Below are 25,142 nucleotides of genomic sequence, written 5' to 3' on the forward strand. Positions count from 1 at the left end.
GCATCGACATCTGTGCAGTCACAGAAACCTGGTTCAAAGCTCCAGAGAGCATCCCCACATTACCAAGCTATAATTCATACCACACCTTTCGGCCATCTAACCCGGATCCAAGCACTAAAGGTGGAGGCGTGTCCATATTCATTAAGGATATCCACACCTCCAGGCAAGTTGCACAGCATAATTCATCCAAGATTATCCAAGTGCGACTAACTCTGGGCAAGACCGCAATCCAAATTGTAGCTTGCTACAGACCACCCACCATGCCCCAAGATTCCCACTCCTCATTTCTTGATACACTGGAAAGTATTAGGGTACAACCCAACACCCTAATAATAGGTGATTTCAACTACCTCACCATTAACTGGGAAAACTACTCATGTACCAACTCTTTTGATCAATGTTTTCTGGAATTCATAAATTCCAATGCTTTGGATCAACTTATTCACACCCCCACCAGGGGCAGCAATATCCTAAACCTAGTCATTACCAACATGGGCAACCGGTGGTCCACACCAGAGGTCAATTCCTTGTTGGTCAGATCCGACCACAAGCTAATCACCCTAGACATCCACATCCCGCCCCCACCCCCAATTAGGGAAACCACCGTAAAAAACTTCTCGAAAGCCAAATTCACACCACTTAAGACAGAAGTGGCAAACTTCATGACACCCATGTAGACAGACAATAGAGGTACGACTGCTGAATCCTACACAAATGCACTTTATAAGCACTTACATGAGTGCATGGATCATGCTATCCCTAATAGAACCAAGATGTTATCCTCCAAAAAAAGGAAGCCAATCTGGTGGTCCTCTGCCATAAACAAACTCTATAACAGAAGAATAAAACTGTTGCAAAAAAGAGTAAAATCCCATGACTGGAGGAACTCCCTGGTCAACCTCAGTAATAAGCTGAGATCCCTCATAAAATCCTCCAAAGCTAGTTACGAAAACAAAATTTCCACTGACTCTAAAGACAACCACAAAGCATTCTATAGCTATGTCAAGAATCTCAATGGCAACACTCAAATCTGCTCTGAGTTACAGCACAATGGCACTAAATATGCAGAACCAACTGATATTGCAAACATCCTGGCACATAGGTTCAGTGCTAACTTTACCCCCCTCCCACCCCCTAGAGGGCCCATCTCTATACCGGAAGAATGCAAAGTTCCTGTAATCATGGCTGCACAGGTAAAAAACAAACTCTCCAAAGCCAAAACACAGCATCCATGGGACCTGACAATATCCCAGGCTGCGTTCTACACGAACTACAGAATGAACTGGCACTCTACCTAAGTACCATGTTCAATCATAGCCTCACCTCAGGCTTTGTGCCCACTGAATGGTGCACCGTGATGGTTATCCCACTCCACAAAGAGGGAGCCACGACGGACCCCGGGAACTACCGCCCCATTAGCCTGACGAGCCAGACCATGGAACGTATCATCATGGAACTCATAAACAAAGACATTGGTAATCTCCAAACTCTGGACCCTACCCAGTTCGGATTTGTAAAAGGCAGATCATGTCTCCAAAACCTGACTGACTTCTTTGAAGCAGTCACCAAAGCCATAGATGAGGGTAAGGTGGTTCACACAGCTTATCTAGATCTCGCCAAGGCTTTCGACACCATCCTCCACTCTGGAATTATAGATAAGCTCACTAAACTAGGTATAAATCCCTATGTCACAAAATGGGTTGCTAACTGGCTCACGGACAGAACCCACACTGTGAAAGTAGCAGACTCCAAATCGACTTCAGACCAGTGACAAGTGGAGTACCACAGGGTTCAGTCCTGGGTTCTCTCCTGTTTGGTATCTACTTCTCTGAAGTACAGGCTAACACAGAAGGTCTTTGGCTAACAAAGTTTGCAGATGACTGCAAACTAGGAGCCATAATCGAAACTCCTAACAATGTGGACATACTACAAAAGGGCCTCACTGAGACAGATGCCTGGTGTCAAAGTCATGGCCTGAAGCTCAATGCCAAAAAGTGTATTGTCATCCCCTTTGGTAATAACTCTGTACCCATGAACTACCACATAGCTGGTAGTCTACTTAACGCCGAAAATATGATAAGAGACCTTGTGACACAGGTGGACAGTAGTCTCTCCTTTGATAATCACATTGCCACTGTGGTCAGGAAATCCTTCTACGTGGCTCACCTCATCACAAAAGGTTTCTCATCCAGAAAAAAAAAAGCTCATTGTTCCCCTCTACTCATCACTCATTAGACCCATTATAGAATACAACGCCCCTTTTGGTATGTACCTCACAAGACATCTACAACAACTGGAAAGGCCACAGAAATACCTCACAAAGAGGATTACTGGCTTCAAACAGATGCCCTACGCAGACCGTCTCAAAAAACTCCAGCTTTACTCCGTCGCATATCGTCTACTCAGAGGCGATCTCTGCCTAACATACAAAGTTATGTCAAACCCAGAGCTGTTGGACATGCTCCACTTAAAGAAATCCCAATCCCTCCGAGCTACACGCTCTAGGGACCTAAACCTTGTCACCACAATAAACAGAACATGCTGGCAGGATAGATTCCTGTCCCAGAGACTTCTCATACTCTGAAACAGACTACCTATATATGTCAAACAGAGCTCCTCATTAGCACTCTTCAAGAAAAATCTTGATGATTGGATGAGAAATAGAAAATTCACCCCAGGGATCACTTCTGTGGCTCTGCTCGACAGGGGCACAGGAAAATAATTTTCTTGGGTGGCGAAAGCCAGGGTACATTTTTGGCTAGGCTTATATAGGCCCTAGGGCCAATAGCCTAGTACTTACCTATGAACATTACAGCAGACAATCCCTGATATTATTGTACAGTAGTGCAGGCAATCCCTGATATTACTGTACATTACTGCAGGCAGTCACAATTACTGTACATTACAGTGGGCAATCCCTGATATTACTGTACAGTACTGCTGCAAGCAATACCTGATATTACTGTACAGTACTGCAGGCAATCCCTGATATTATTGTACAGTACTACTGCAGGCAATCCCTGATATTACTGTACATTGCTACAGGCAGTCACTGATGTTACAGTACACTAATGTTTAAGAGTCCCTGATATTACTGTGCATTAGTGCAGACATTTACTAGTACTTCTGCACACTACTGCAGGCAATCCCTGATATTGTTGAATGATATTGCAGACAGGCAAACTTTGTGTTGGCCTCTCTGCTCTTCTGGTCTTTGTTCTGTTTGTAGACACTGAAATTCTACAATACTAGACTATAACATAACCAACCTGCTTTGGATTCAGCAATTGGATGTGACTATAAAAACACTGCAACAATATCTGAGCTGTAACCTTTTCTGCACTTAATTTATACACTTGAGAGCACTAGTGGTGATTTAAAAAGCTGTGTTTTCAGCTGTGGTAATATTGCATATAAAACTGGTCTAGCTGGTTCACTGTAGCAAGAGAAAGGGGTGTTTCTTCTATTTTTCTGGCTTGTCTTTATATTGCTTACATAGTGCAAATTTGTATTGGCCTGTGTGCCATAGAGTCAAGAGACTATGCCACAACAGGTCTCGTGAAGTTTGTGGTGATGCACCACTGCTATATGCATGTCCATGTGGAGGATCGCAGGCACTTTCATTCCTGCCTTATTCAGCATTGTTGTCCATGGTCAGGGTTAGGTGTGTACACTGGAGGGTCATACTTGGAGGTCATCTCAGGATATCTGTTCAGCACCTGAGATTCTAGGAGTGTGACACTTCACCATCCCATATTTTGGGTGGCAATGATTGCTAGCTTTCAAGGGCAGGATACTTCACCACTGGACTCCATTCAGGTTGTTCCTGCAGGACCACACTATCTCTGTTGCATAGGCCTCTAGTCCTACCATATCAGTCCAGTACAGAGGCCACAGATTCCAGTCATGTAGTTGCAACTCTTCCTAGCCACATGTAGACATGCCCTAATACAGAACGCCCCTCACCATCAGACTGTATCTCTGCCTGCAGTGACATACTTCCCCCAACCCAGGGTATGTTGGCAGTCATGTGGCACTGCATCATATGGTACCTGTAAACATGATGATGACTTTTACTCACTCCACCCTTCCTTTTATGTGAAAGTACACAGGTGGGTCCTTAATTGTCACGTGTGCATACTTGCAACACACATTACTTTAGGGAGGCAGGAGGTATCACTGAAGAGAGGCATGGTGGTGGCTGTCTCCTCTTGTGTGCTGGGAAAAAGCTGTACTCCTTCACTGAGTACCTACGCATCTTTGACACGGGTTCCACTGCCAATCTTCACATCAAAAGGTGAATTATGTGCTTCATTTAACTGGTATGTGTTGTATTGTGAAAGGGGTCCACTGTAGTGTGACCATGGAGTTGATATATATAATTTAGGGAGTGTGGGGGTGAAGCTTCCAACATGTGTGGTGCAAGGGGGCTTGCCCTTAATAAACTTGCTCCTTAAAACTTTTATTAATTTTTTTTAAGATTTTCCAGTTATGCGTTTTGTTACTGGATTTTTGGAAAAGCTAACTTGAATTATGTTAGCACGATTGAATATAGGGAAACTTTCATTCACGTGAAGCAATCTCCTTCTCACATATAGACCCTCATCAGACCATACCCTGTTAGCCGCATTACACATTTCCAAGCTAAATGGTAGCAAGAACACCTGCTCATGGGATCTCAATCTTTTTGCAACGTAAATAGAACATGTTGGAGGGATAGGCATGCATAACAGAGAATACCTTTTTATGGAACTGTTTTCTGCTATACATAAAGCAAAATACTTTATTTGGACAAATGGATGGGAAACTACAACTTCTCTTGATTTAACACCCATAGCCCTCATGGACAGGCCAACAAGTTAATGTTCCAGCATTTCCTCATTCTGCCCACCTCTGGGCTATTTGTACATGAAATAAAAGGTCTAAAAACTGTCATGGGAATGTAAGGCTAGGCTTCTTAAGATCCTCATAAATCAGTAGCCTAGTAAGTATCTATGAACCTGTGTACAAGTAGTGTGTCAATACACATAATGAGGTCTTCTACATAGCCACTGTGTTCTGTCTCTTAAAGGTCCCTGTAACTAGTATAGTAACAGCTACACACACGTGGTACAGGGAGTCCATACATTTCTTTCAATCTCATTTCTGGGTGGGACATATCAACTAGTACCCACATAATGTCTTGCTCCGTGCAAAGTCTGTGAATCAGGTGCTGGTGTTATATGGTACTCTGCCTATACATTTTTTCATTCTCATCACTGTTATCGTATAGCGTACAGAGTTAGAAATAGCAACATTTATGGTAAGTAAGCACTGCTTTACAAAGACTGCTATACCAAACACTTTGCTTCTTGCAGCCCCAAAATGCCCATTTGTGCCTTGTGCCAATATAACATAACATAACATAACGTAATGTAACGTAACATAACATACATAACATAACATATAACATAACATAACATATAACATAGCATAGCATAACTTCTTGTGCACTTTCTATCATTTACAATTAAGAAGTTACTTTCTTTCACAGGGATACATGTGCATCTCAGTATGTCCTAATTTGATTATGCATCTTTCATTTACATGTCATTAGCTGCTGATTTGCATATACCTGTCTGCCCTGTAGTAATACCTTGAAGTATGAATCGCAACATACCTGTAAGTGACTGAATCCTCCAGACTGATGCACAGTGTACATACCTACTGTATGAATCCCAACCATAATGTTATTAATAATACAAAAATCAAAACTGGGAGTGCTGAGAAACTTTAAAAATAAGCAGTACTATCTTAAACTGTACATGCCAAATGTATACTGTATACAGAAGTGTGCCCATAAAACACTAGAGGTCAACTACATATTAAGGAATGACCTGCATGCGATAGAATCACTGGTTCTGGAATCACATTTATCAAAAATGAAATACTATAAATGGCGATGTGAAACACATTTCAAACACACACAAAAAATCTTTATTAATTTATTGATTGATTTATATTTTTGCAGGTGGGCAGTCCCCTCTACACCTAACTCTATTACTACACCTTAAGACGAGAAAATATCAAAAAGCCTTTAGAGTGGGATTTTGGTTTGGAGTTGGCATATTGGTTAAGGTGTTTACCTCATGGACACAGGGAACAGAGTGTGATTTTCACCTTTGAGGAAACATTATCTATGTTTAAAATGGCCCCACAAGGGCAGCTAGACTAACATTAAAGCACTCAGCTAGCTAGCACAGTACAACATATTGCAGATTAACTCATCACATTAACTTTTAGAAGAAAAACCTCTCAACCACCAGTGTTTCAATGACAGATGGAGAGTTCATATTTAAAGCAATTAAGGTACTTACATATTATCGTAACCACTTTTCCGAAGTACCCTAATTTGTAACGTTTTCAACAAACAATGCTTGCTAACCTAAGAAGGGGTGTGTCATCTGTTAACTTCTATTCAGTGAAATTGTTTTTCATGTAGGAATAGGACTAACGGCAAAATTCATCTCCCTAGTAGTGTTCTTTCCTGAGCGATCCACATGACTGCTCCTTCTCAGTCATCCATTATGTTACAACTCATGAAAATTGCATGTTCACAAGAAGACAACCAGCCCATTTCAAACTCCTTTACGTGGCCACGCAGTGAATTGCGATTGTTACATTTCGTACATATTTCAATGAATTAGTCCTCATTGTTTGTAGTAACTGCGGTGGTGGTGCTGCGGTAGCGTTGTCGCCTCACAGCCGTTGCACGTTCGATTCTCAGTTAGAGCGTCTTCTGTGTGTCGACATGTGTGAATGGGTGTTACTTCGTTGAAGGTTGTGCGTTAGGCCCGGCAAGCCAGCACGTAAAAATCTACTGCCAATCATTGGCGGACTGGAGTTCCGCTGTGGCGACCCCTAACCAGGAAAAGCTGAAAGGCAGTCCTCATTGTTTGTAGTGTAACTGTCTGTTGACAGTCAACAACTTCAGATGTACAGAACTATGTCTGCATGAAGCAGGATAAGGTTTTAATACCCCTCACACATGAGTCCCGCTCACGAACAAAACAACACATCCCTAAGTAGGGAGATTTAGTAGACAGCAGTTCTTACCTGTAATATTACTTGTTTTTATTCACTTATCGGCATAGTTCTTCTGTGGAAAGAGTTTTTTGTTTTTATATGAGATGCTTACGAAATATGTAGAAAAAATGTAAAAAAGTAACAGGTCCTTCTTTGCAGGACTCAAAAGCAGCAGGCATCTGAATTGCATTCTTCATTAAGTCACATCGGGAATTGGCGCTAGCCAGGAAGAGGAATTTTGCCATTATTCCTCTTCCAGACTTATAAACAATGTGACGCAGTAGTAATTCACACATTTGCCAACTAATTTCAGGTTAGCATTCATACTTTCGCGAAAACCTTGAACATTTCTGCCCCTTGAAAATGTGGTTGCGATAATACGTAAGTACCACAATTAATGTTAAATGATGCTTGGTTAAAAATAACTTGTGGTACCAGAAAACTGAAACAGTTGCAACAACACATTTTATAATGGTGCAGCAATCAGATGAAATGTATTTTATTTTATTTGCATGAATATTCAAAGAAATGTGTATATCCTCCATAGTGTTAACTTTTAGCAGCAGTTTTGTAGGGTATAGATTAACATACATTTTTATAGACCACAATTTGGTCATTTGCATATAGTATTCTATCCATCCACCCTCACCTAGTCACATCTGACTGCTATAACGACCTCTTGAACAGCCACTGCCATTCGTAAACTTTACTAGGCAAGAACATAACCCAAGTAGATTGCCAGACCTTTTTCCTGTTTCATAGAGGCACTGCATGCACACCTATGGGAAATTAAAATTTGCCGATCTACCTAACACATGTTCTGGAATATGGAAGGAAATGGGAAAACCAGGGGAAAACCTGTGTAGACACAGGGAGGATCTGTCTACTTTGCAGAGAAGGCACCATTGCTGACAACTGAACTGGAAGACTTCTTCTAAGAAGCAACAAATGTTACTTGCCACAGGACTGTGATGCAACATGCAGAATTACTGGTGTGAAAGTCAAAACATCGAATGCATTTAAGTTTGTTTAACAAGTGTTTCAGTAACCCTTGCATCATTATAGGTTGGTTACCCATTGCACGTGCTCTTGCCAGCTAAGGCACTGCTTGATAATTACCTCTTCAGTCAAGCGTTGGTCAAGATACCAACATCCAAACTGGAGTGTGATGAAGGCTAAGTTAGTTAAAGGGATTTGACAATGTTCATATCGACTTAGGGGTATCTGAGGAGTCAAGTCCTACAAAGCATTTTCCTGCCTGTTACTGCTTACATATTTGAAGTACATTTTAATAAAACCCTTGTAAGCTTTTTATTAAAACCATGACCCACACCAGTTTGGTTATCCTAAGGTGGCATGCAGTGAGGTGCATTCATACAATTTAATGGGGTGTATCATTGTGTAAGAACAATACTGTGATCATTAAATTCCCTATGCTGATGTCACAGGGATTAAAGTTCATTTTTCACACTCTGCGGTACCAACATATGGAAAATGCCAGCTTTTAAAGCTTTTTTTTTAAATAGTAAAGCAGGAAAGTTAGCAGATGGGGAGAAATGCTAGACTGGTACTTGGTGCACCATGTACTATGGTGCACATATAACATTGTTTTCATTGACAAATCACTTTTACTTAATACATGCCCATTGCTTTTAAGACTGTGTTTCTAGCCAGAGAAGTGGACTAGTCCTTTAAAACTCATTAACCACTAAAATATTCATTACAATTTCTGTGAAGTTTGTTACTGCCAGTTTCTTGAAAAAATCAAGCAAATTTGTGTGTGCATGTCTGTGCGCACACGTGTCTATATATGCTTGTGTGTGTGTGTGTGTGTGTGTGTGTGTGTGTGTGTGTGTGTGTGTGTGTGTGTGTGTGTGTGTGTGTGAGCGCGCATGTTTATGTATGTGTGTGTGTGTGTGTGTGTGCACACACGTGCATATCTGTGTGTATGTGTGTATGTGTATGTGCGCATGCGCATGTGTGTGTGTATATATGTGTGCGTGTGTGTGTATTTGTGCGTGCAAGCACGAGCGCATGTGTACGTATGTGTTTATGTGTGTGTGCGTGTGCGCGCGTGTGTGTGTGTGTGTGTGTGTGTGTGTGTGTGTGTGTGTATGTGCAAGATATATAGCTATGCAAGCAATGATGTTCAGTAAGGTAGTCGACCTCCCTATCCCTAGAAGTTTTATTATTTAACTTTTGTTAAAGTTTGTTTGTTTTGCTAGTGACCCTTCTTTATGCCTCACCCATCTTCGTAAACCTAAACAAATCAAACCTCAACAAATTAACTAGGTGCTACAATAACATTGTTAGATTTGCCACAGGATCAGCTTATAGAACCCATCACTGCCTTAACCTTCAGTCGTTAGACTGGCTTGAAATACCCTATCAACTGCAATATAACCAACTAATAGTTGTTCACAAAATCATCTACCAACCAGACAGTACACCTATACTGAAAAATATTATTACCCCCTACAGTAACCTAAAATCCCTTTGCTCTTCCAAAAAATTGCTAGTGCAAACTGTTAAAACAAACAATTCAGCTGGTGAATCACTATTCTCCAACTCTGCTGGTAAAAACTGGAACCTACTTCCTGCTGAACTCACCATTGACCCCTCCTTATCCCAATTCAAAAAATCCCTTAGAAAATACCTAAAAATGCAGTGGTTTTGTCCCTGTACAAACCCTAACTAACCCCCACTCAAATATAATTCATAAATGAGAACCTCATTACAGGAATAAAACTGACTTTCTAATTGTTTAAAATTCTGTGTATCACCCACCTACTGAAAAGATTTAAAGTTAACACTACACCATGTATGATAACCACCTTTAATATATGTGTTTTCCTTTTTCAGATGAAATCTTTAACTATTTCTTTCTCAGCTACTTGCTTCCAACCATTGCTGTGTGTATGTGAGAAAATGTAAAATAAAAATAAAAATAAAATAAATTTGTTCTTACAGAATTAACTCTCTGTTAAGTGTTAAACCAAGGTCCCATCTGCTGGGGTTGATGAAAGGTGGATGTAAAAGATTCTATGGCATGTTTCAAAGAGAGTATGAGACGTTCTCCAATGCTCTGACATATTTCCACTAGTAGTATAAATATCACTCTGGCCCTCTGCTGACAAGAGGCCACTAGCCTAGTGGGCTTATCTGGTCAACAAAGGCTAAACAAAAAATAAATTAATAAGCTGTTTGCATTTGTTTCAGCATTACTCTACCATCACCATCATCCTCAAACTCATTTTTTTCCAAGTTTTCCTATTTTTTTATACATGAGTTAAGGATGTCATGTCAACTGTCTCTGTCTCAGTTCAAAGCCACACTCATAGCTTTTTTAACAGTCATGCCTAATTGTCTCTGGTCTTCTCTCATGTCATCCATCCATTTCCTGGCTGAACATCTTCATTTAATTTTGCCTTCTTCCTGTCTCTCTCAAATCTTCACCAAATCATTGTCTGTTTTCCTGCACATCTGCCTGAACCACAGTAGTTTGTTCTCATTGACCTTCTCTGCATTTGTAGCAAATATATATTATTTGTTTAACTGCCTGATATAAAATAATTCCTCTGCTTATTGTTTAAAAGTTGGTGAAGGATATTTTAGAAATAATTCTTGACTCTGTGTGGTTAATGCAGGACTTATCCATGGTTGGCATGGTTTGATCTTGAGGGTGAAGAAAAACGTGATTAAACAAAGCCATTCATGGGTAAATCCTGCATTTCTCGCATTCAGGAGTGGATTTTTGTTGTTAGAAACTTAACTTTTCTAAATAATGTCATTATATAAAACTACTTTAATGCTCTTCTGCCAGCTCCTGGTAGTCTGGGGCATCCAACACATGCACTTCGGTTGCTCTACGTTGACAATGTATATTATTCTCTATTTCTTTTATTTTAAAGATATTTAATTATTCTTTACCTATGAACTGCTTAGATTTTTCACTGAATGTCCAGATGTTGCTTATATTGTTGGTTTTGCAATAAACGTGGCTTTCTGTTAAATCACTGAAGCTGAAGTCATTAAATGAGGTCAGATTTCAGAACTGGTGCTCTCAACATTGAGAGGTGTGACAGTTGCATTTTATGCATATATAATATTGTATAATTCTGCTCCATAGAGAAGTTCACTAGTATGTTTTTTTTAAACAGTTAAAATTCTCAACTTATCTCCATGGAGAAGGAACTTAGTTCATATTGAGCACTCTGACTGGCTTGTCCAATCTGTGTACAAGTTTTGGAATATTAAATTAATGACAGGAAATGGCATTACTGAAGAGTTTTTGATTTTTAATGTAATTTACTTTCAAAGTTAATATTAGGGCATGTTTTCCATCCATATGTAATTTCTGAAGTCTGGGAGGTATTAAAGTTGGTTTATATTCATTAATGTATGCATAATTTAGTAATTTACCACAAAAAGCAAAGTTTTATGAGGGAACAAAAATGTGAGGAGAGAAGAGATGTTTTCTGAATTTCTTCTGACGTATGCTATTGGACATAAGAGAAGTCCAGCATCTGTAGTGTAACAGCCAGCTAGACTTGTTTCTATTTCGATATGTTTATTTTACAATGAGCACACAGATATGGTGTTTGATCAGCAAGAACATTTTTGACTATTAATGACCACTTATTGTATAATTAATTGTTCTTGATGGAACTGCTTTGCATTCAAAATGTAAAAGTTATATAACCAATTAACAGATAATTTATACTCTCTGCTCAACACAAACACACAGACACACACAAACATGCACGCACATGAAGACACACAGATATATGCATGTAAGCACATATAAATACACACACACATTTATTTATTTATTTATTTATTTATTTATTTATTTATTATTTTACATGCACCCACACACACACACATGCATGCACACACATACACACGCGCACACACACACACACACACACACACACACACACACACACACACACACACACACACACACACACACTCTCTGCTTTTTGTTTTATCTAACATGCAATCCCATATGTACTAGCTGCCATGATTTAGACAAATGTGGACTTTAACCACATTACTAAAACAGAATACAGTAACTGTGGCTGAATGAAATGTGTTTCTATGTTTCACAGCAACTGGTACTACACCTGGCAATTGCTGCTGCGCCCATGTTTGTTATGATTACTGTTTTACTGTGCACATGAGTTTTTAGCTGTTTTTCCCTTGGTGTTCTTCAGTTCAGTTTTTGTTTTTTAATTTTTGGAGAGCTGTACTTAGCAAGTGGAAAGCAAATGGTGGTTTCAAGGAAACTATTAAGCTTTATGGATTTGCTGTCATAAGTAGGTGATTTTGTTTATTAATTTGGAACATTGACTGTCAAGTGGTGATTTGTTGTCCTCGTAGACCATTTTGAAAAGATATATCTATATATATGTAGTATTGCACAGTACGATACTATCAGCTGAGGTTATGGTGACATGTTGCTGACATCACAGAGGATCAAGCTTCATGTAGTTCTAGAAGACAAATCTTTGAGAGATCAGAACCACATCTGATGGTGAAGAGTATCACAGCAAGCAGAGTTTGGAGAAAAAGCGATTTTGTTTTGCCTGAGATCTTCTATTTTAGAACTTCATATTGTAACAAGCACTGTATTTTCTTCTGTTATAATCCGTTTAAGGTAAGTCTATATTTAATCTGCTGCTGTTGTATCTTTCAGCTTTTCCCGGTTAGGGGTCACCACAGCGGAACTCCGGTCTGCTAATGATTGGCAGTAGAATTTTACGTGCCAAGTTGGCATCTCTGACACACAACCTTCAACGAAGGTACGCCCATTCACGCATGTCTCCACACAGAAGACGCTTTATCTGAGAATCGAACAAGACAACGTCTTACTGTGAGGCGGCAACGCTACCGCAGCACCACCACCTGCTGTCGCATATCTTTTTCCTCTTCTCACTTGGTCACAACATAGCTCTTGGGTACAAACTGCTGTTATATGTGTTGTATGTACAAGTGGAGTGCCATTAACATACATTCACGTGGATTTAAAGTAAATATTTCAGCCTTTCTTGTTTGAGAAGTGGGCATAACATTTGACATCTGCTTAAAGCTGAGGCTAGAAACACCACAGGAGAATCCAATACTTTATATACCAGAGGGACTGAGCACTGAACAGCAAATAATTCTCAACCTCTTAGCTCAAGAAATCTGGACAGAGCATAAAATAATGGGAAGACAAAGGCCCTAAAATAGGGACAGATTTTAAACATTGTTCATTAACTTAAAACATTTCTGCTAGCATACATTTTCTGAAAGATATGAAGTCTGAAATTCAAATGTATATCATTGTTTAGAGACTTTAATACTTAGTGATTTGGCAGAAAAACATAAATTTTATGAGGAACAGACCAAAACTATGATAGCAAAAATCAGGACATTCTACAAAAATCTGTATTGTTGAAAGGTATGGACTAGTAGTAGTAGCATTTAGAAATACATGTTTTAAACAGAGTGGCCACCTGTCGCATACCTTTCTTGACAATCAGGTATTTAGGCTCTCTGTCAGGGAATCAGGTTTTGTTTTATATTTGTCTGGGAGTTTGAATCATTCTGAATTCATGTTCATTTCTGAAGTGAAATTTTCTTAGGTTGTAAAGTATTTCACTTGGGTTGGTTGTTCCCTTCTTGGGCTGATATTCCACTGTACTAAAAGGGTGCAAGATGTGTCACACTATGAAACATATCTTCAGTTTTCTACAAAAATAATACATTTTACTTTGTTTAAACAAGACAGTCCAGTCAGTAAATAAGATACAACAGTACCTCAGGGAACTATTAGATGCACAAACAGCAGTGCCAGGGAAGAGTGGCAGCTTTATTTCAAGAACAGGCAGCTAATAACATGTAATGTGCTTTGTGGTGATGCAGATTTTGTTGTTTTTCTTCAAATCCTAGTATTCTGGATCACTATTTAGGAGCTGATAATGTATTTTCTTTTCCTACTTAAATTTATTTTAAGGTATTTTAATGCAGGGATGCATATTTTTGTCTTTACATTTAGTGACAACATTGCGTTTCAATCCGGACTGTAGAGGTACACACCTAATGAAAGTTGAAAAGGAAATATAAAGCAGATATGAATCCATTAATTTATGTTTTACAGTGTTACGTACTGACTAGAGACCACAGATGTACCCTTAAAACACATTCACAAGGACTCACACTTGTACCTCTCAGCCTTTCTGCATTAGATCGTTTGACAAGTGGACAGAATGTGTGATGTGATAAAAGATGACACCGGAAATACAAAATACAGTATAACGAAATGCTTTATAGTGTCTGAACATAGAGGGTTATAAATAATTATGAATTCACTGTTTAAATGGGGTAGCCACCTGTTAGATGCCTTTATACATTCACAAGGACTTGAACTATACCTTTCAGCATTTCTTCGTTAAATGTGTGAATGGGGGGGTCAAGATGTATGACATTAGATAATAACTGAGATCAGAAACGTAAAGCACTGTAGAATAAAATATTTTTACTATACAGTGTATGGTCACTTCACTTTTAAGGTGTTTAGTAGTGCTTATTGAGAGCTTACTAAGCCATATAATTCCTCCAGTTGTGTGGGTTGTGCTGTATGTTCCCCCCAAAAAGATTAATGAATTATCCACTTAAACTGAGGGTGGAGGTACAGTGAGACTCACATTCAGCATTTCTTGTGATTTTGGTAATTATTATCTGACTAGATACAGGATACAATACTTCTCCCCACACTCTGTTATGGAAGTCTCAACCTTTGGATACAAACCTCTACATTTTTACTCTCACAGCATTTCAGTACTTGCTACCATGATCAGTGAAGTCAGCAAATACAGTAAAAAAAATGTAGCAATTATGAACAGGCCATTATAAAATAATGTTATAGGTTTATAGGTTCATAAGTTCATAAATTGTCACTGGCAGATACGCTATTTAAGCCTTTTAAAGGTTAGCCATTACAACCCCACTGATGTGTCTAACTAGTTACCCCCCTCCCATCCTACACTGGGGATACATTTGCAGCCTCCCATCCATTTCTGACAGTGAGGGATGTGCTTTGCTTTACAGAAAATGTGAATTTGTTACAGAAGTGGGGCATTCTTTGGGAGAGATATCTGTCATACCAACATTCCTGTTTATGTTGTGGTAGATGATTGTCTTGTGTTTCTGTTATCACCAATTATATGGATATGAAAGAGATCAAGCACGTCTGAGCTGTTTGCAGCTTCCTGAATTATTAATAATGCAAAAGTCAGAAGTGAAACTGGTTAATTTTAATTAATCTTTATTTACAAAAATTCTTTGCTGTACTGTTACAATAATCAAATGAAATGTATTTTATTTTATTTGCATATGCATTGGTAGTAATGCAGCTTGTCTTGTATATTTTTGTACAACACACTTTATCATTTGTCTATATTGCAGCAAACATTTAAAGCATTGTTTTGATTTTTTTAATAATTTGTAAGATTAGTATTACTAGCCTGCACATCATTATAGGTGCATTATACCTTGTGCTTGACAGTTAATTCATTCCTTGTTGATCATGATAATCGCCAAGTGCTGGGCACAGCCACATGCAAACCTGAGTGTAACAAATCTTTGAAGGTATTTTTGCTAAGACGTCAAGTTGTGGCTATTGCTGCATTAAACACTAGTGATTTTTTATATATTTTCATCTTTTTCTTCTTTGTGATGTAGCAATATATTTTGTTTATTATTTTCCTGGCTTATGAATGATAACCCTTGCATCCCACATATCTTTTGATAATTATGTTTTCTTAAAACAAAAGATGAAATGTTCACATTAGGACTTTAATTTGAATGAAGTAGAACAACAGCTGTCAGCTGAAAGTTGGGTACTTCTTACAGATTATGAGGTGAAATCCTGTGAAACAAACTTAATGTTTATTTCCAGAAAGCTGGGGCAGTGTCATATTTCAGTTGTTGTGTCTTTCGGCTTTTCCCGGTTAGGGGTCGCCACAGCGGAACTCCAGTCCGTTAATGATTGGCAGTAAATTTTTACTTACCGAGTTGCCAGCTCTGACACACAACCTTCAACGAAGGTTTCGCCCATTCACGCATGTCTCCACGCAGAAGACACTCTAGCTGAGAATTGAACCGGACAGCGTCTTACTGTGAGGCGACAACACTACCACAGCACCACATATTTCAGTAGTTTGTATTAAAGGCTATCTTCATTGTACAGGTACATACCGCTGGAACAGTTAGTCTATCGTTTTCCACTCACTATGCTTCATGTACAAATGAGTTATATCAGAAAGATATATTTTAATTGCCTTGTTTAGTATTAAGATATTACTGGTTTTTGCAAGTAAAGATCTTAATATAAACAAAGGGCCCACAAGATCCCTGGAACATATGCTATTAATATTAATACTACTAAAAATATTTAATACACATGAGGTTTTTCTGTGAAACATTATATAAATTCAGTTTTATTAGCATTATTAATTTACTTTAGAAAATATTCCAGAAGCTGTCTTGCTGGTTGTACCCTTCCTAATCTGCATTCTCTACAGATCTTGTTTGCAAAGATACAGCAGAATTCTGATATAAACAGAATAGGCAAAACTACCTGTCTTATCCAAGGTAGTACCATAGTCATCTGGAACTGCCCTTAATAGCCCTACCCACTATCCTCTAGTGGTAAAAGATGAGCCGTAACATCCATCTAACCTCTGCCTTCATCTTTGCCCTAGTGAAATTACTGTCCAGGCATTTTTATTTGATATGTACATGGACCTACCCAGGAGGTTAGCACTGTTGGCAGAAACTCACCTTACCTGAGGCCTCTACTTTAATGAGTAGGATTTGATGCTCATTGGCTAACATAAAAAGGTGAAGCTTATTGGGGGGCTTTGGTACATCTGCCACAGAAGAGGAGTAGTACCTAGTCTCACTATTTATCCTTACCCATCTCTTCAACCTCACCTCTGTCTAATATATTGAAAATGGAAGGACTGCTATTTTTCTCCCAAATCTTTTTCAATACTCTCTGCCCAGTTTTCTGGCCAGACGTTTCCCCATAGTAGTGCTATTCCTCTAAGGACCAATGGAGAGCTTGACCTGTTGAGGATACTAACGGTGGTGGGTGGCATTTCCTGATATACCCTGCATTGCTCTTCAGCCTCTTTAGTTCTTGTTACCATTTGAGTGCACCTGGCCCCTAATATTACACCACACATGGTGTCTCACACTAGTGGTAGTTGGAAATAATTTCAGTAGAGCACCATCGGAGGTGCATACAGCAAAAATCTAGCAACTTTATTATACAGTGCAAGTTAATTACTGCTCAGATTCATGAGCAATGATTGGTTCCTTTCCATTATATCCTCAAATATCTTGCATTACCCACAGGAAAAACTCAGACTCATTATCTTGAAAGACAGACTGTAAATCACTACACGTATCGATTTTAGAAAATATTTCCACAGCCACTTTCTTCATGATGGACGGCACAGTGGTGCAGCGGTATCATTGTCACCTGACAACAAGAGGTCCTCCGTTTCAGTTCTCGACTGGGGTGTCTTCTGTGTGGAGTCTGCATGTTCTCCCTGCATTCATAAAGGTTTCCACCGGGTGTTCCCTGCATTCGTGTGGGTTTCTCCAGATGCTTCAGTTTCCTCCCACGTTACAAAGACATGCGTCTGGAGCATTTCTCCCCAGGCCTCCGCTTGAAAATTGGCTTTGATCCAAGTTGGACTTTCCCGGTTAATAAATGTTAAATAAATAAATAAATGATGCTAAACAGAGAAACTAAACCACTAACTAGAAAGTTGAGCTCCAACCCTTGTCTCCCACTCACAAGTCACAAAAATCCAATCTATCCATATATAATCTGTATGGCTGCAGCTGGTAAAACCAAATGCTCAAAAGAACGAACATCTTTTTCACTGTTTTTCAGCCTGCTGTGTGTGTGTGTGTGTGTGTGTGTGTGTGTGTGTGTGTGTGTGTGTGTGTGTGTGTGTGTGTGTGTGTGTGTGTGAGAGATTACAGTACAGTGGGGTCTCAAATTTGTCCTTCCCCCACAGTTGTGTGATTTCAGAGTTGGTATATATGGTTAGCAGGGGGAATGAGGCTGCAAGGGGGCTACATTCTCACAAAAAGGTAGTATTTTTTTAATTTTTCAAGTTTTGATTTAAAAAATTGCTCTTTTTTGTTTGCTCTTTTGAGCCTTCCATATTTGATGATAGAATGCATTTATTGTGTGTGGTGCGCACGCACGTGTGTGTGTGTGTGTGTGTGTGTGTGTGTGTGTGTCTGTAGACATACACTATACTGGTGACAGTGAGTAGCGATGTCTCCTCAAAGCATGAGGTTCTCCTGTTTGAATCTCAGACGTGGTGCCGTCTGTGCAGAATCTGCATGTCCTTCCTGTGTAAATGTGGGTTTTCTTGGGGTGCTTCGGTTTCCACCCTCATTCCAAAAACATGCAGTAGGTGCACTGGACATTCTAAATTGCCCATAGCTGTGAAAGCACTTGTTTGGGGGCAGTGAAGAAGAACAACCATGGCAGGGATAGCCACCTGGAGATGTGAGAATATGGGCTCTGTGTAATTATCACTGTTTATGAGACACTCACACACCCAAACCCCATGTGCAAAAATTAAAAAAGGGGATTGTGGATGGGTAGATATGTATGTATGTGTATACATCCAGAGAGAGAGAGAAACTGAGGTGTGTGTGTGTGTGTGTGTGTGTGTGTGTGTGTGTGTGTGTGTGTGTGTGTGTGTGTGTGTGTGTGTGTGTGTGTGTGTCTGTCTGTGTGTGTGGGTGTGTGTGTGTGTGTATACATATATGTATGTATGTATATATATATATATATATATATATATATATATATATATATATATATATATAAAGAGAGCGAAAGAGAGCAAGAGAGAGGGATATGGATAGTGATATATAGATATAGATTTACATATTAAATAATTTAAATCAGTCATGGTGCCCTAGCAGAGGATGTACAGCCATATATAAATAGCTAGACAGATGTGCACTCAGTTATTAAACATCAAAGCCTACCAAGGTGTCACCAGATGCAAAGAAACTAGACTTCACCACATAGCCTCAGTACAGTAAATCATGAACATCACACAAGCACAAATAAGAGGTTCATAGGTGTGTACTAGGCTAATAGCCCTGGAGCCTTTACAAGCCTAGCTCATAGAAGTGCCCTGGCATCGTGTCACCAGACATTAGTTCCCAGTGCCTCTATCAAGTAGAGCCACTGCACTGATCCCTGGGGTGAACTTTCTATTACCCATCCACTCATCAGGATTTCTCTTGAGGAGGGTCAGTGAGATGCTCTGCTTGATATGTATAGGAAGTCTATTCCAAAGCATGGACAGTCTCTGGCTGAGGAACCTGTCCCTCCAGTTATGTTCTGTTGATTGTGGTAATGAGGTTGAGGTCTCTGGTGCAGAGAGACTGGGATTTCTTTAGATGTAGCATTTCTAACAGAGCTGGGTCACACATGGCTTTGTAAGTCAAGCAGAGATCACCTCTAAGTAGGCGATATGAGACAGAGAATAGCAGGTGTCTTATTAGTCTGCCTGTGTAGGACATGTGTTTAATGCCTATGATCCTCTTTGTTTGGTACTTCTGTGGCCTCTCCAGCTGTTGCAGGTGTCTAGTGAGGTACATGCCGAATGGGGCATTATACTTGATGATTGGTCGAATGAGGAAAGAGTAGAAAGAAAGAGACGATGACCTCTTTCTTCCTGGATGCAAAACCCTTGGAAATGAGATGTGCCACATAGAAGGACTTTCTGACCACAGTGGCAATGTGGTGGTCAAAGGACAGGTTGCTGTCAACATGCGTCCCCAGATCTCTTATAACACCTTCAGTGTTAAGAGTGCTCCCATCAATGTTGTAATTAGTGGGAACTGAGTTTTTACCAAAGGGGATGACGACGCATTTTATGGCGTTAAGCTTAAGGCCATAGTTTCAACACCAGTCATTGGTCTCAGTGAGGCCTTTCTGTAGGATGTCTGCATCACTTGGGGAGTTAATAATAGCTCCCAGCTTGCAGTCATCTGTGAACGTGGCCAGCCAGAGTCCCTTTGTGTTGGCCTGGACTTCTGAGAAGTAGATGTTGAACAGGAGAGAACCCAGGACCAGTCCCATGACTGGTTGGCAGTCAGACTTGGAGTCCGCTACTTTCACACTGTGTGTTCTATCTGTGAGCCAATTTGCAACCCACCTAGTGATATAGGGGTTGATGCCTAGTTTGGTGAGTTTATCAATAATTCCCGAGTGAGGAATGCTATCAAAGGCCTTGGCCAGACTGAGGTAGGCTGTATGCATTGCCTTACCTTCATATACAGCCCTGACTCAAAGAAGTTAACCAAGTTGAGCAGGCATGATCTCCCTTTCACAAAGCCAAATTGCATGGGGTCTAGAGTTTGGAGATTTCCTATATCTTTATTAATCAGGTCTATGATAATGTGCTCCATAGCTTTACATATCAGACTCATCAGGCTACTGGGGTGATAATTCCCAGGGTCTGTAGTCGCTCACCCTTTGTGGAGTGGGATGACTGTAGCAGTGCACCATTCAGTAGAGACATAGCCTGAGGTGAGGTTGTGACTGAACAGGGCACACAGATATGGTGCCAGTTCACTTTGTAGTTCATGTAGTACACAGCCAGGGATATTATCCAGTCCCATGGAAGCTGTATTCTTGACCTTGGACAATGCAGCTTTAACATGTGCTGCAGTAAAGCTGTGTGCCTGACATTCTTCCAGTATTGTGATTGGTCCTTTAGAGGAGGAGAGAGGGGTAAAGCTGGCACTGAATCTGTCTGCCAGTATGTTGGCAGTATCTGTTGGCTGAGTATAGGAGGTACCATTGTGCAGTATCTCACAACAAATCTGGATATTGCCGTGGAGGTTCTTGATATAGCTATAGAAGGCTTTGTGATTGTTTTTAATGTCTGCCGCAATTCTGCCTTCATAGCTGGCTTTAGAGGATTTGATGAGGGATCTCAACTTTTTGTTGAGGCTAATAAGGGAGTTTTTCCAGTCTTGGGACTTCACTTTTTCTGCAACAGTTTCTTCCTTCTGTTGCAGAGTTTATTAATAGCATGGGACCACCAGATTGGCTTCTTTTTTTTTTGGAGGAGAGCATCTTTGTTCTGTTGGGGATGGCTATGCATTTGTGTACATGTTCGCACAGTGCATTGGTGTATGATTCGACAGCCATGCAGCTATTTTTCCAATGGCATGGGTGCTGTGAAGTTAGCTACCTCTGTTTTTAGGAGTCCAAAGTCAGCTTTGGAGAAGTTTTTTCAAGGTGGTTACCTTTGCGGAGGGTGTGGGTGAGATGTGGACTTCCACGGTGATTAGTTTATGGTTGGATCTGACCAGGGAGGGATTGACTATTGGTGTAGAGCAACGGTCGCCCATGTTAGTAATAACCAGGTCAAGGATGTTGTTTCCTCTAGTGGGGGGTAAGAATGAGCTGGTCCAGGGCACTGGAATTGATGAATTCCAGGAATTGTTGGGCCAGTGTATTGGTGCTTGAGTAGTTTTCCCAGTTGATGGAGGGGTAGTTGAGTCTCCTAGTAAGAGAGTGTTGCGTTGGACCTTGATAGATTTACAGGGTGCTTAGGAACATGAAGTGAGAGTCTAGGGACATGGTTGGGGACCTATAGCAGGCTGTAACCTGGATCTCCGTCTTACCCAATGTTAGATGTACCTGAATTATCTCAGATGTGTTATGCTGGACTACTAGTCTGGAGGTGTGCATGTCCTTTATGAATATGGAGACACCACCACCTTTGGAGTTTCGGTCCATGTTTCGGGGCCGAAAGTTGTGGAATGAGTTATAGCCTGGTAGCGCAGGGGTGCTTTCTGTTGTTTTAAACCAGGTCTCCATTATAGCACAAATGTCGATGTTCTCCATTTTGTGGAGTGCTTCCAGTGAGTACATCTTCAGATTTAGACTTCTAGCACTGAGCAGCATGATCCTCAGATTGCATTTATTTATAGCTGTTATGGTGGTAATTTGGTCTTTGGAACACCACCTAAAAAGGCACTATAGGGGTGGCAAGAGCCTTAGCCAGTACTTGGAAACCGAGGGGTGAAAGATGCAGACCATCTCTGGCAAAGCAGTGAGGTCTGTCAGTCATGTCATCCCAAGCAGACAGATACTGGATCCCCTTAGAATGACACCAGAAACTTAGCCAATTGTTGAAGTCAATCATTTTTTATTTGTATCATTCTGGGTGACGGTAGGATACTGCTCAGGACTAGTGTCGTATCTGCCTAGGCCACATAATCCGAGAGCTCCGCCATGCCTCTTTTCATATAATCCAGGGAGGTGCATCTCAGGTCATACTTGTACTTGTTGTGGAGGCGACCTGAGTGCATGTGTTATGTGTTGGATTCTGGCACCTGACAGACAGCTGACTGTTACATTCTCCTTATTCAACCTAGTAAGTTGGACATCTGTGTGCCTCACTATTGGGTCACCTATGATTAGTGTATTGGGCAAGGTGTTTAGCTTTAGGAGCTTAGGTTGAGGGGCACATTGTGGAGGTGAGCTATGTATCCTGTGGTTTGTGCTGTGTTGTGGTGGCCGAGTGCATTTCTGTCTTTGAGGTCTCTGCTGTTTGGGTAAATTACTATTGACAGCCTCCATAAAGGTGGGTTTGTGGTTTGTGTTTTTATGTGACAGCTGTGATAGTTAGTGTTATGGAGGGCAATGTGTTCCATGTGGTGTGGTGTAGGTGTTGACCTTCTCCTCTTGACCAGCTAGTCCAATCTTGGCTGGAGAGTGCATAGCTTCCAAAAGTGCATCTCTCACAAGTCTGAGTGTTGGGAGATAAGAGGTGTTTGTGATTTCTGTGCACTGTTTTGGGACTATCTCCTTTCCTCAGTGTTACTCAACTGTAGAGATGGTATACATAAATTTGGATGCATGGGTGTGCACTGCCTTGCCCCTTCAAAAAATTACTTGTTTTGAGCACTGGCATGTGGTGTAACATTATAAGGATCTTTTGAGATTTATGAACTGAGTATTAATGATCCAAGTTTTCAGAATGTGAACTTTTATAAAAGACATAAGAAACTGACATACTGTCCAAGCATTGTCACATGTGTCGGTGTAGACATGCAACATACATTGGTAAAGCATTAGAGAGCACTGTCATTACTGAATAGTATGATGCAAGCATCATTACGTGTGGGTGTACACATGTGCAGTACATGGTAAAGCATCCCACAGCTCTGTCATTATAGAATGGTACAATGCAAACATCATCATGTGTGGATGTACGCATGCATGGTACATTGGTAAAGCATCTCTGAGCCCTGTTGTTTTTGAATTGTACTGTGCAAGTATCAACTTTGTAACCTTTGAATATCTATATAAGTGCTCATCCATCGACTAATAAGAAGTTATGTACTCACCATAACGTTCCATCTGAGTAGTTGGCAGTTTTCAACAGCTTTAGATCCGAGCTCCAAGCTCCTCCCCCTACCCATAATCTCCTGCCAACCCTGACTGACCTCAGATCAAGTTTGCCCAAAAGCAGATACTGCCCGAAGACTAATACTTTCAAGATAAAGTGGGTAACACCCATGGACCTGAGTATGAAAACATTCATAAGTGAGGGAGCAGGAGGGAGGGACGGTTGCTGACAAATTAAGCTTACCTACTCAGATGGAATGTTATGGTGAGTACATAACTTCTTAATCTGAAGTAGTTAACTTCATTTGTGCACAAACCTATGGGACAGAGTCCCCAGCTACCTGAACCTTGGGTGGCCTTCATGGAAGGATGTTTCGGAGCACTGCAGAACCAAAGGATGCTCTCCCTGTGGAGATAATGTCCAATTTATAGTGATTGATAAAGGTATGAGATGAGGCCCAGGTGGCTGCTGAACAAATATCATCCAAAGAGACTCTAGCTCTAAAAGCCGCAGAGATAGACATAGACCGAGTAGAGTGGCCATGGACTCCCTGAGGTGCGGGCCTGCCAGAACATTCATATGCTAAAAGGATACACTGCGAGATCCATCTAGACAGCATGACTTTAGACACAGATTTACCTAAGTTAAATTTGGCAAAGGAGACGAACAGCTGGTCAGATTGCCTATGACCAGATGTCCTGTGGATGTAGAAGCGAAGTTGTCTATGCACATCCAGTGAGTGTAATTTATATTCCCCTTTGTTTTGGTAATTAGGGAAGAAGACTGGTAGGTTGATGGACTGGTTAATATTCGATTCAGAGGCAATCTTGGGAAGAAAGGAGGGATTGGTCCTGAGGTAAACTCTATCCTTGTGAAAAGTCAAATATGGGGGCTTTACACAGAGGGCCTGTAGTTCAGAGACCCTTCAAGCCGAGGTGATAGCGACAAGAAAGGCCGTTTTCCATGACAAGAATTTAAGATCTACTGAAGCTGCAGGCTCAAACAGGGGAGCTGTTAAGGCCTGAAGCACCAGCGTTAAATCCCAAGGAGGGACTACATCCTTCACTGGAGGTCTGAGCAGAAAGGTGCCCTTCAAAAAGGTCTTACACAATTTCATGGTGATCAAAGGGCCCAGTTCATTTCCCACATGATAATGAGAGATAGCTGCTAGTTGAACCTTGACTGTGGAGGAGCTAGCCCCCTGATGAAACAGCCCTGACAGGAAGTCTAATACCGCTGGCAAAGGAGCTGTGAAAGGATCCAAATTTCGACGTTCCGCCCAAATGGAGAAACTTTTCCATTTGCTACTATAGACCTTTCTAGTAGAAGGCTTGTGCACTGCTACTAGAATAGTTTTAACTGGGGAAGAGATACCGGGAGTCCTAGCTATAAGTGGAACTGGAGCAGCCAAGCCGTGAGCTTGAGATTGTCCAGATTCGGGACTGGGAGATCTAGGGGGTGGGATATTAGATCCAGACGGGGATCCAGAATCCAAGGGGGATTCACCAGATGAGACCAATGGTAAGGGAACCAGGGTTGACAAGGCTAGAATGGGGCAATGAGGATTATCCTGCTCCCCAACCGGCTGGCTTTCTGCAGAAACTT

Source organism: Protopterus annectens, chromosome 12.part0 (genome assembly GCF_019279795.1).
Source record: "Protopterus annectens isolate FY-2018-M chromosome 12.part0, PAN1.0, whole genome shotgun sequence".
Taxonomy (NCBI): Eukaryota; Metazoa; Chordata; order Ceratodontiformes; family Protopteridae; genus Protopterus; species Protopterus annectens.